The sequence below is a fragment of the Mauremys reevesii genome, linkage group 2, assembly GCF_016161935.1.
Source record: "Mauremys reevesii isolate NIE-2019 linkage group 2, ASM1616193v1, whole genome shotgun sequence".
In the NCBI taxonomy this organism is placed as follows: domain Eukaryota; kingdom Metazoa; phylum Chordata; order Testudines; family Geoemydidae; genus Mauremys; species Mauremys reevesii.
The window spans coordinates 175,291,981-175,301,737 of record NC_052624.1 but is presented as its reverse complement, the minus strand read 5'-3'; the positions used below and the strand labels follow the sequence as shown (position 1 = coordinate 175,301,737).

Here is a 9,757-nt window from a genome sequence, read left to right as displayed (position 1 = left end):
CTTAATGAGAACAGGAAAGGACCTACCTCTCAAAAAAGCCTCTTCCTCATTATTCAGTGAATAGTTTCAGGGCTTCTTCATCTTCATCCTTGCAGGTAGCATTGGCAGCTAGGGGTAGTAGCAAAGGGCTTTGAAAGTCTGTGGGTGAAATCCTTGTCCTATTGACTTCACTGGGGCCATGATTTCATCCTATATCATCATTCCCTGCAGAAAACAGCTGTAGAAAGACTAAATCATTTTTGCTTATTTGTGCCAACAACTGTGAACAAGACAACTGCAGTCAGGAATTCTTCCTCACACAAGGTAGGTGCAATTTTGCTCTACTCCTTCCCCTCCTGGAGAGCCACGGTGCAGGTGATAATTTTTTTAATCAACACAAAGCAACCATATTATGCAACCAGAGCAAAGGCACTAGGTAAGTGCTGAATTTTAAGGGGTCTAGTATAGTGGCACCTGATTACAATGGCATAAAACTTCAATTTAAGCAGAGATGTTTCACTAACGCATTGTTTACATAGGGTTTCCAACTGTATTCTGCAACCACTTGAAAATAATACAGGTTAAACTTTGTTGTGACTAAATTAGGATATACTATGGCTTGACCAGCCAGTATGGATGGCTTGAAAACAAAAAACAGGCATTCTGTAGCCTAGTTCTACCTGGATAAAGCATTAATTTTTGGCCAGGTGATATGTAACATGTTCCTTAAAGACCTTTCAGAGAATCCATGATCTGTACAACAAAATGAAATGTAGATTTGCCACCTGGCTCTATTTACGCATCTACATACCCCAAAAAATGACAGCCTCAATAAGGAGTCTCTCTCAGCTTCTGATAGCACAAATCCTGAGGCAAAAGAGGCAGAGTTCTTTGTGGTTTTGTGATAATTTTTGCACTATGTATGATTTTATGCTCTGATACTATTTGCAAAAGGTCACATTACATCCCGGATTGGATATCACACCTCATCTGTGAGGTACAGAGTGACATGAAACAATCTCTCTCCAGCCTATATCTGTTGTTTGTGAAAGTGCTCTTAAGTACTAAACTTAAGTTGCAACTTTAGCTCTGCCCCTTAGTGCATATGCATTATGACACAGTCTTCAATTATATGATCACATACTATTTCTCAAAGAAATAATATTTCTTAAGGTGTATACCGAGGAAAAAAAAAGGAGTTTCCCGTGTGGAACTATTGTCTGTTCACCACTGGAACACAGCATCCTACACACCTTATGAAACCCATAGGAAAGAGCTCTTTTTCCAGTTCAGTTTAGGAACTCTCCAGTAGAGAACTCCTGCAGGTTTCATCTTGCAAGATATGTAGTACATGAGGCAGAACTTCTGCAAAGTTTGCTTCATTCACTGCACACTTTACAAAATGGATAGTAGGAGTCCAATCCTGAAAAGCAATGGGTACCTACTATGAACTGTTGAACTTCCATTCCTAAATTAGTGGGATTTGAGGAACCTCAATTTTTTACTAGGAAAGAGGTGTATTTTTAACCTGTGTTGAGCTAAAATGTGTTAACTAACCCATGTTAAATTGTAATGAAGATAAGGCTGCATTAGCTGGCTAAGGTAAAATTTTGGCTTCCTACAGATTTACCTTGACTAGCTAACACATGTTAAAACTAAAGCTTTGTCTTCACTGACACAGAGCTTTTTATTTATTTTTTTTTTTTACAGCAAGATAACAAACATGCCGTAGTTATTTAGCTGTAAAATTCTAACTAGAGACAAGGTACTTGTGGTGTTCACCATGAGGTAGCTAGGCAAGGTCAGCACTATAAACCCAGACAGTGGTTGACCTTACCTGGTTGACCTTGCAGTAAAACTGTAGTGCCTTGGATCCACTATGTTTTTACGGCAGGATATCCCTCAGTCAAAACATATCCATTTTGTCAGTGAAGACGTGGCCTACAACTTTCTTGTCTTAACCAGGATTTTAACATGGGTTACTTAACACAGGTTAGCATCACATGGGTGAAAAATATACTTGTTTTCTTGTGAAGACAAATACCTGTTTATAAAATACAATGAATCTTTTAAATACTTGTCATTGTTATTTAAATAAACCAGAAAAGCATTTCAGTTCTTCACAATACTGAGTGCCCTCAACTAACCCTGAAGAATTGAGTGTGTTCAGCATCTCATATAATGGGCCCTTTGCTTCACCAAAACTAAATTTTGGATCCAAACCTAATAGTAGTTTTATTGCAAACGATATCATCTAAGTCTGTAAAACACAATCCAGTGCTGTATTCCTCTATCACTTATCCTTACCATGTGCAAACCAGAAAACATTTATAAAAGGTGAACTAGTTTCATGTGCTGTTAATTATATTTGAAAATTATACAGTTTTTATGAAAACATAAATAATGGTTAGAATTAGCTGCTATGCAAAATTCTCCATATAGCTGTAACAAGGGATGGTGTCCCTAGCCTCTGTTTACCAGAAGCTGGGAATGAGTGACAGGGAATGGATCACTTGAGATTATCTGTTCTGTTCATTCCCTCTGGGGCACCTGGCATTGGCCACTGTGGGAAGACAGGATACTGAGCTAGATGGACCTTTGGTCTGACCCAATATAGCCGTTCTTATGTTCTTAATGTGCACCAATCTTGACCTAAAATGTGTCTGGTTTTCCAGGCCATGGGCCTCTGAGTAGAAACTATCAGACTGTGTTGTAGTTTTGTAAAGCAAGCAAGATGACACCAAGATACTAGTTTGAGTACCAAATTTATTCTTGCCTCTTAGTTTTACTAAATCAAATTTGAATGACCAAAAATAATATATTCAAGTATATACACACTGTAGCATCTAGTTCTCCTTTTTTTTCAAAATGACAAACAACAGATATTAGACAGGTCTCTAGTAATTTTGTATACTTACAAGTAAACCTCATTCATAATTCTCAAATCCTTTAAAATTATTATTTTGATTGCACTTCCTCATAATAAACATACAAATAGATCTTCTTATAAATGAGCAGAGATTATTCATTCCATTGGTACAAAAGCCTAAAATTGATAAACTGATTTTTCCCTTCCAATAGGTCTATCCACAGTTATGCCCATTTTAGATATTTACAAAACACCTGGCTATTAAAATGCCCATTTTTGTAACACTTAAAGGCCAATTTGTAAAAGGGATTGATTTTAATTAGCGCTATAAAATGAAAAACACATGACATGAGTAGACATACAGTAGAGATGGAAGCCTACACCTCCCAGTGGCTAGATTCACACATTGCAATAGTCTAACAAAGGAAAAAACTTCAAATCCTTGGTAATTGTTTTAATCTCAGAGGAGCAGGATGGATTAAAATAAATTACCTGTAAGGGAATATCCAAATAAGTAATTTACACCTCCAGACATTTAACAAACTGAGGCCATAATTATGCAACCTTTATGTGACATATTACTCCACATAAAGTTCACAGGTAGAGACCCCAAGTGAAATAACCTGGTGTTCTGTGCACAGGATAAGGATTCAGATATTCCTAAATGATCATTCAAATCAAACACTATCTCCCTCAGAGGCCTTGGGCAAAGTCACCCTTGATCATAGGTGTTGGAACTAGAGGTGCGGGGGGTGCTGCAGCATCCCCAGGCTTGAAGTGATTTCCATTATATACAGGATTTACAGTTTGGTTCAAGGGCTCTCAGCACCTCTCCCCTTTGATGAATTTTGGTCTTCTCCCTCTATTGCTCTGTCTGTAAAATTGAGACACTTAACCTCAATTGTGTTTTGAGGATTAATTAGTGACCGTCTGTACAGGGCTTAGGTCAGTATTACTTTTTATGCTTTGTCTAATAACATAATGCAGTGTGTTTGTTTATTTTTTAAAAAATCAGAAAGGTCAGATAGAAGTTATTACAATCAGATGTGAAATTTAATTGATTTTATTAACAAGAATCTGTCCCCTACAGTGCTTATGTTAACTAGGGCTAACTTGTGATTTTAAAATGACCGACTTTTTTTTTTTATTCAGTATAACTTTTTGTTTTATCACTTCTTGCACTTGGCGTCATAACAGTTATGGGCATTTTAGAATCTATTGCAGTTCATCTGACAAAGTGGGTATTCACCCATGAAAGCTCATGCTCCAATACGTTTGTTAGTCTATAAGGTGCCACAGAACTCTTTGCCACTATTGCATTCTTTTTTTGTTTGTTTGTTTTTGGATTTGAATAGTTAAACTTGTCTTTATTTGAACAAAACACAGGAGAAGAGTGAAAATTCTAGACAGCACTAATTGAATCTTCTGAATTATCAAGAGGGTTGACTACTTCTCCTGTCTCATGTTACAAATTTTGGTGTGAATACTGCTTGACAGAATTACAATGGTGGTTCCATTTAAGTTAAAGGCATTACTGGTGCGAACAAGGCAAGCAGGATCTAGCTGTCTGGACCCAATCCTGTGAGGCAGCAAGCATCCTCATAGCCTGTTGCTTTCTACTATGTTTTTCTAGGCACAATGAGCAACTGTATACTTTGACTGACAGAATTTAGATAAAGTGATATGATAGTAATTTATTTTGCATTTATACAGCACCTCACAATACCTGGTCCTCCATGAGTCAGGCTCCTAGCTGTGACTGCAGTAGAAATACAATAAGTAAAAGTGAAGTCTCCATATGAATGTGACTTCTGTAACATGATGCACCAATCTGTCTCAAAAATGGCAGCTTCACCAGCAGCCTGCTGGAATTCTGAATCTGCAGTACTACCAACATAAACAGTTTCACAGCTGTGTAAATCAATGAGAGTAGTAGCAGGCCCTATGTAAGGAAAACCAACAATATGAAGGCCTGATGCTGAATACCTGCAACTCCTATTAACTGCAGTGGGGCTTGTTTGTGCTTAGTACCTTCCACCATCAGACAATGTAGGTTTCCCATTTGAACTCTTCCAGCAGTAGCCCCCAGACTGTACTGATATATAAAAAGGTCACCCAAGCAGGTGCATTTATACAGCACCTCACACAGGGGCGGCTCTAGGCACCAGCGTGGACCTGCTGCTTGGGGCAGCCTACTTTGTAGAGCCGCCCCTGACCTCACAATACCTGATCCTCCATGAGTCAGTGGTGCTGGATAAACATTTCTCCTGAAAGTCCCCAGTGCAGAAAAGCACCTTAACTGCTTAAACCCATGCCTATTCAGGAAAGCACTTAATTTTGTGCTTGACTTCTATGGGACTTAGCAAATGTTTTCTGGGGTTGGAGCAGGGATGAAAGTAGCCCAATATGGCATACCAGTAAAAAGTGGCTGCTGGTAAAGGCCCATACACAGCCATTGTTAAAATGCTGGGGGGGGGGGGTGAGAACCCTGGTCACTTCTACTGTGGCGGAAGCCCAGGGCCCATTCAATTGCTGCTGGAGCCCTGGGAAGTGCAGGTCAGGCAACACAGATGGGCTGGCTGGGGGAAGCTGACCCCCAGCCCTGCCCCTTCTGCTGAGGCCCTGTACCCATAAGTGGTTAATGTTATTTTCACCCCTGAGTTGGGGTGAGAGCTCTTGTGAATTTTAGCCTGCAAGACTAAGAGAGAGACAGAGTGAAAAGTGGGCTTCTGAGTCTAAGGCAGGGGTTCTCAAACTTCATTTGCCCGCAACCCCCTTCTGACAACAAAAATTACTATACCACCCCAAGAGGGGTGACCAAATCCTGAGCCTGCTCCAGCCATGCTACCCCACCCCAGCTGTGGGGCCCAAAGCCTGAGCCCCACCGCCCTGCACAGTGAGAGGTCAAAACTGAAGCCCAAGGGGCCTGTAACCTGATCCCTGCCACCCAGGGCTTCAGCCTCAGCCTTCAGCTTTGGCCCCAGCAAATTTAAGCTAGTCCTGACAATCCCACTAAAATGGGGTCATGCCCCACTCTGGGATCCTTACTCACAGCGGGCTCTTACAGTCCCTGTACAAGGGAAAAGAAATTGTTCACAGAGGTGGGTTTTCTCCCCCGCACTAGCGCCCTCCTCGCTAGCTACTGCAGCCCACCACCACTCCCACCATCGAAAAAAAAAACAAAGGCAGCGTGAAACGGCAGTAACCCGCCCCTGCAGCATGGCAGCCCTTGCGAAGAGCTGCGGGCCCTCTCAGGGGCCAGGGCTGTATTTGATTTGCAAAACAGCTGTAGCTACAGGCCGGCTGCACGCGCACCCCAACCCCTGCGCGCCACAGCCTGGCTCGCGGCGCTGCCCGCACACAACGGGGCGGAGTTTGACGCTCCGCGCGCGCACTTCAGACTCACCGCGAGTGCAGCGCGGCCCCCTGGCCACTGCTACCCTCAATGAGCGCTGCCGGGTCACGTGGTCAGCGCTCGCGCCCGGCCGCGGCGGTGCCGGAAGGTGAGCGGGTTCTCCTCTCCTTGCCCCGCCCCCGCGCGTCCCCCGCCGTCACCTAGGAGACGAGTCCCACCTCGGCCGGGCTGGGGGAGCTCGCGGCAGAGGCGCTGGCGGCGGTTCGAGGTCGGGATGCGCCGCGCGCCAGAGGCTGGCGGCCCCGGCAGCAGCCCCAGCGGCCAGGAGCGCAGCGCTGGTGAGTGGCGGGCGGGGCGCGGGGAGTAGGAAGGGGGCGATGATGGGGGGCTGGAGCAGGGGATGATTGGGTGGGAGGAGGGGTAGCAGGGATGGGCAGATTGACTTGTTTTTTGTACCGGGGAGAAGTGGGTTGTGGGGCAAACCAGAGGAGAAATTATTTTCCCTCCCACCCCCCAAGAAAATACATGTGTCTGTCTGTGCCCCCGTCCCCATGGTGCAGTTTGGTTGTCGGGCTTTAAAAGAGAGGCGCTGCCTTTGGCTCACATCCTAACGCAACCTTGAATCTCTCTCCAAACCTCTGGGGCTGTTTGGCTGAAGGGAGCCCACCGCATGTCCGTCCGAGCAAGGCTTTAAATGCCTCGTTTGCAACACGCACAGCATCCCCCAAGGCAGAGAACATAAACACTCTTCCTGAAGTTAGCCTCACAACGAAGGCTACTCCGTGCAAATGAATGAGAGACTTGAGAGTTCCGTTCACTCTCTTGGCCAGGCAGCACTCGGCTAATAAAGCAGCAGCAGCAGCAGCCTCTCATTGTCACAGCCAACTCCTGTAAAAGTAAACAGTAAAGAAGTAAATGCAAGGATACCCCCCGCCCCGCATCCCTCAGGCTACAATCCTTCCTCTCAGGCAAAACCTCTTCCATTGCCTCTAAAAGGAATGATGATAACTTCTGCAAACCATCCTTGTATTGTTTGTCAAGGGGCCTGTGTCTCCACTTCCGTACTCTACTTCATCCCAGTAGAATTACTCCTGATTTAGAGTATGTGAGAAGAGAATTGGGGTCATGTTCTAATTCTGCTCAGATACGACACACTGGGAGCCCAATGACTGTCTCCCATTGACTTCCGAAAGAGAAGGCCCAAGCCCTGATAATGTTATGGTACGTATTAATGAGAAGAGTCTGATTTTTATCGGTGAGAACTAAGATAAAACTTCCACGGAAATCTTGAGTTTCACATCTTGAATGAATGAGAGTTGTGACCTCATTTTCAAAATCAGCATGCAGCTTAATTCTAAAGGGGAAAATGTATATTATCCTGACAGCCAACAATATAAAAAATAAACTTTAAAAAGTAAATTAATCTCTTTATTATTATATGTATACAAACATATTTACTGTGGGCCAGAGTGTGAATCCTTTACTTATGTTGGTAAGGAGTTACTCCCATGAGTACTCCAATAGATTATTAAGGCTGTCAGAATTGAGTCCTAAATGCTCTATACTGTTCCCTTATGAGATTCAACAGTTTGAATAAGGAGTTCACAATCTGGCTTAAGAAATGTATCCACACATCTTAGAACTTGGTTACTATCTGTTTTAATCATATTGTATTCTAAATACTCAGATGTCTTTAAGGGACATATTCTGTTTTTTAAAATTTGTTTTATGTTTGTTTTTAAAAGCATTGCTACTATTTTATTAATAAAGCATTTTTAACAGAACAGGATTATTTAGGGCCTAATCCCGCCAGCTTTACTCCTCTTGGTAGTGTCTTGCGCCATGAATAGTCTCATTGATTTCAATAATCAGTGTAAATAGGGTTGGCAAAATTGGGCTCTAAGTGTTTTATTAATCTGCATGGAGGCTCCTGAGTGGATTGTATTTTCTAGTTTGTTTGTAATTTACTATATTTTAGGGTTTCAGTAGCTTGTCTTTTCTTTCATGTAATGTTGACTCTGTTCCTTGGAAATACATTATAAATGTGCTTCAGGGACTTTGGTGATTTGCTGTTTACCCATTGTATATTTTAAAATTACAAATAGACATTTTAAAATCAGTGATGGCATTACTGACTGTTACTATTGCTGAAATAAAATAATCAGATGGTAATGCTACAAATATGAAAATATACTTTCAAAATTGCTCAGATTCTGCAAGTGTAGGCAGACTACTAGGGTCTTCCAAGCTATTGCAGTTTGTCCTCCATTTGTCCTCTGTTTTAATCCTTCCTTAATCTTATGTGAAGAGATTATTGGCAGTGTGTCACTATGAATAAGAAACAATCTGTTGTTTACAATAGGCTTTCTTCTTTCAACTAAGTAATCACAGGTGATGCTCCCGTATGTGGTGGCATATTTATTTCACAGAGTGGTGTAAGATTCTGGACATTAGGTTGTGCAGAAGAATGTATGGGCCTTATTCTGCTCCACTAACAGCAAAACTCCCATTGACTTCAAAGGGGTCAGGACAGAAGCTTCTGTTGCTATCAATGACCTGATCCTGCATTTCTTATACTCCCCGATCTCTTGTTTTGGTTCCATAGGGAAGTCAGGATTGGGCTCTAAACTTGCAAAGATAGACATGTGCACAGGGGAAAGAATTAATTCTGCTACTTTAGCATGTATAGCATTTATTTTTGTTTAGTACACATCTGACTTAGTAACAGTAATTTAAAATGTTGGCGATCAATTTAATTGGGATTACTTGTGTCTCTATTTTCCCTTTGCAGAAAGGAAAGCCCAATAGAGAGCACATCAGTTAGGTATATATTATGTGAAATATGAATCGATGTATACAAATGTCTGTACTGGAATGTTGTGATTATTATGGAAATCAATATAGCATTTTTATTGCAATTCTAAATTAAGTGTGCACATCCAATAAGAGCAACAGTTTTGTATGATGTGCTGAGCACCCTCACCCAACCTTATTCTGATGTCAGTTCAGGGTTAGAGCGCTCAGGATCTTGTAGGATCAAATCCTAGATAATCTGTATTTGATAAGTGTACTGAGCATAAGAGAGACTTCAAAATTACAACAATTTGTTCACATATTAAAAATGCAGTTTATACTCCATAGCACAGTAATGGCTGAAGTGGCATTATTACATCTGAATATGAAAGGGATGGGATGATTGGCATCATTTGACTTCAGCTTCATGCATCTGGCAGTGTGGGCTGAATGAATGAATGACGGTGTGCCAATAAGAGTACCCTCATGGTAAACAGGACAGTCAATTTTAAAACAAAACCAAAACATTTTATTTGAATTGTTTTTTACCTAGCTAAGATTACCAAAACAGACCGATATTAGAGAGAAATATTTGTCTTGGAGTTTGTTTACTTTTGACATTTGACTGCATTTTGTGTATAGTCAGTTTCACTGTTGCCCCTTCCTTGTCAGATAAGGCCGGGTCATACAAACACATATGCATGTAAGTAACGGTCCTCCTGCAAGAGACACAGTATCCTCATGTGTATGAGTTTGCAGGA

General features: G+C 41.8%; 1 protein-coding gene across 6 annotated transcripts in view; it reads left to right on the top strand.

Annotated features, from left to right (window-relative positions):
- The first annotated feature begins 285 nt into the window (after positions 1 to 285).
- Positions 286 to 9,757, top strand: part of MAK (male germ cell associated kinase) — a 56,186-nt gene continuing 46,714 nt past the window's right edge. For 4 of the 6 annotated variants that reach the window (XM_039526742.1, XM_039526739.1, XM_039526743.1 and 1 more), the window contains exon 1: positions 6,400 to 6,541. The gene's annotated coding sequence lies outside the window, so the exon portion shown is untranslated. Of the gene's footprint in view, positions 304 to 6,399; positions 6,542 to 8,994; positions 9,028 to 9,757 lie in introns of those variants that run through there. The other 2 variants (XM_039526740.1, XM_039526741.1) reach the window with 2 other exon arrangements.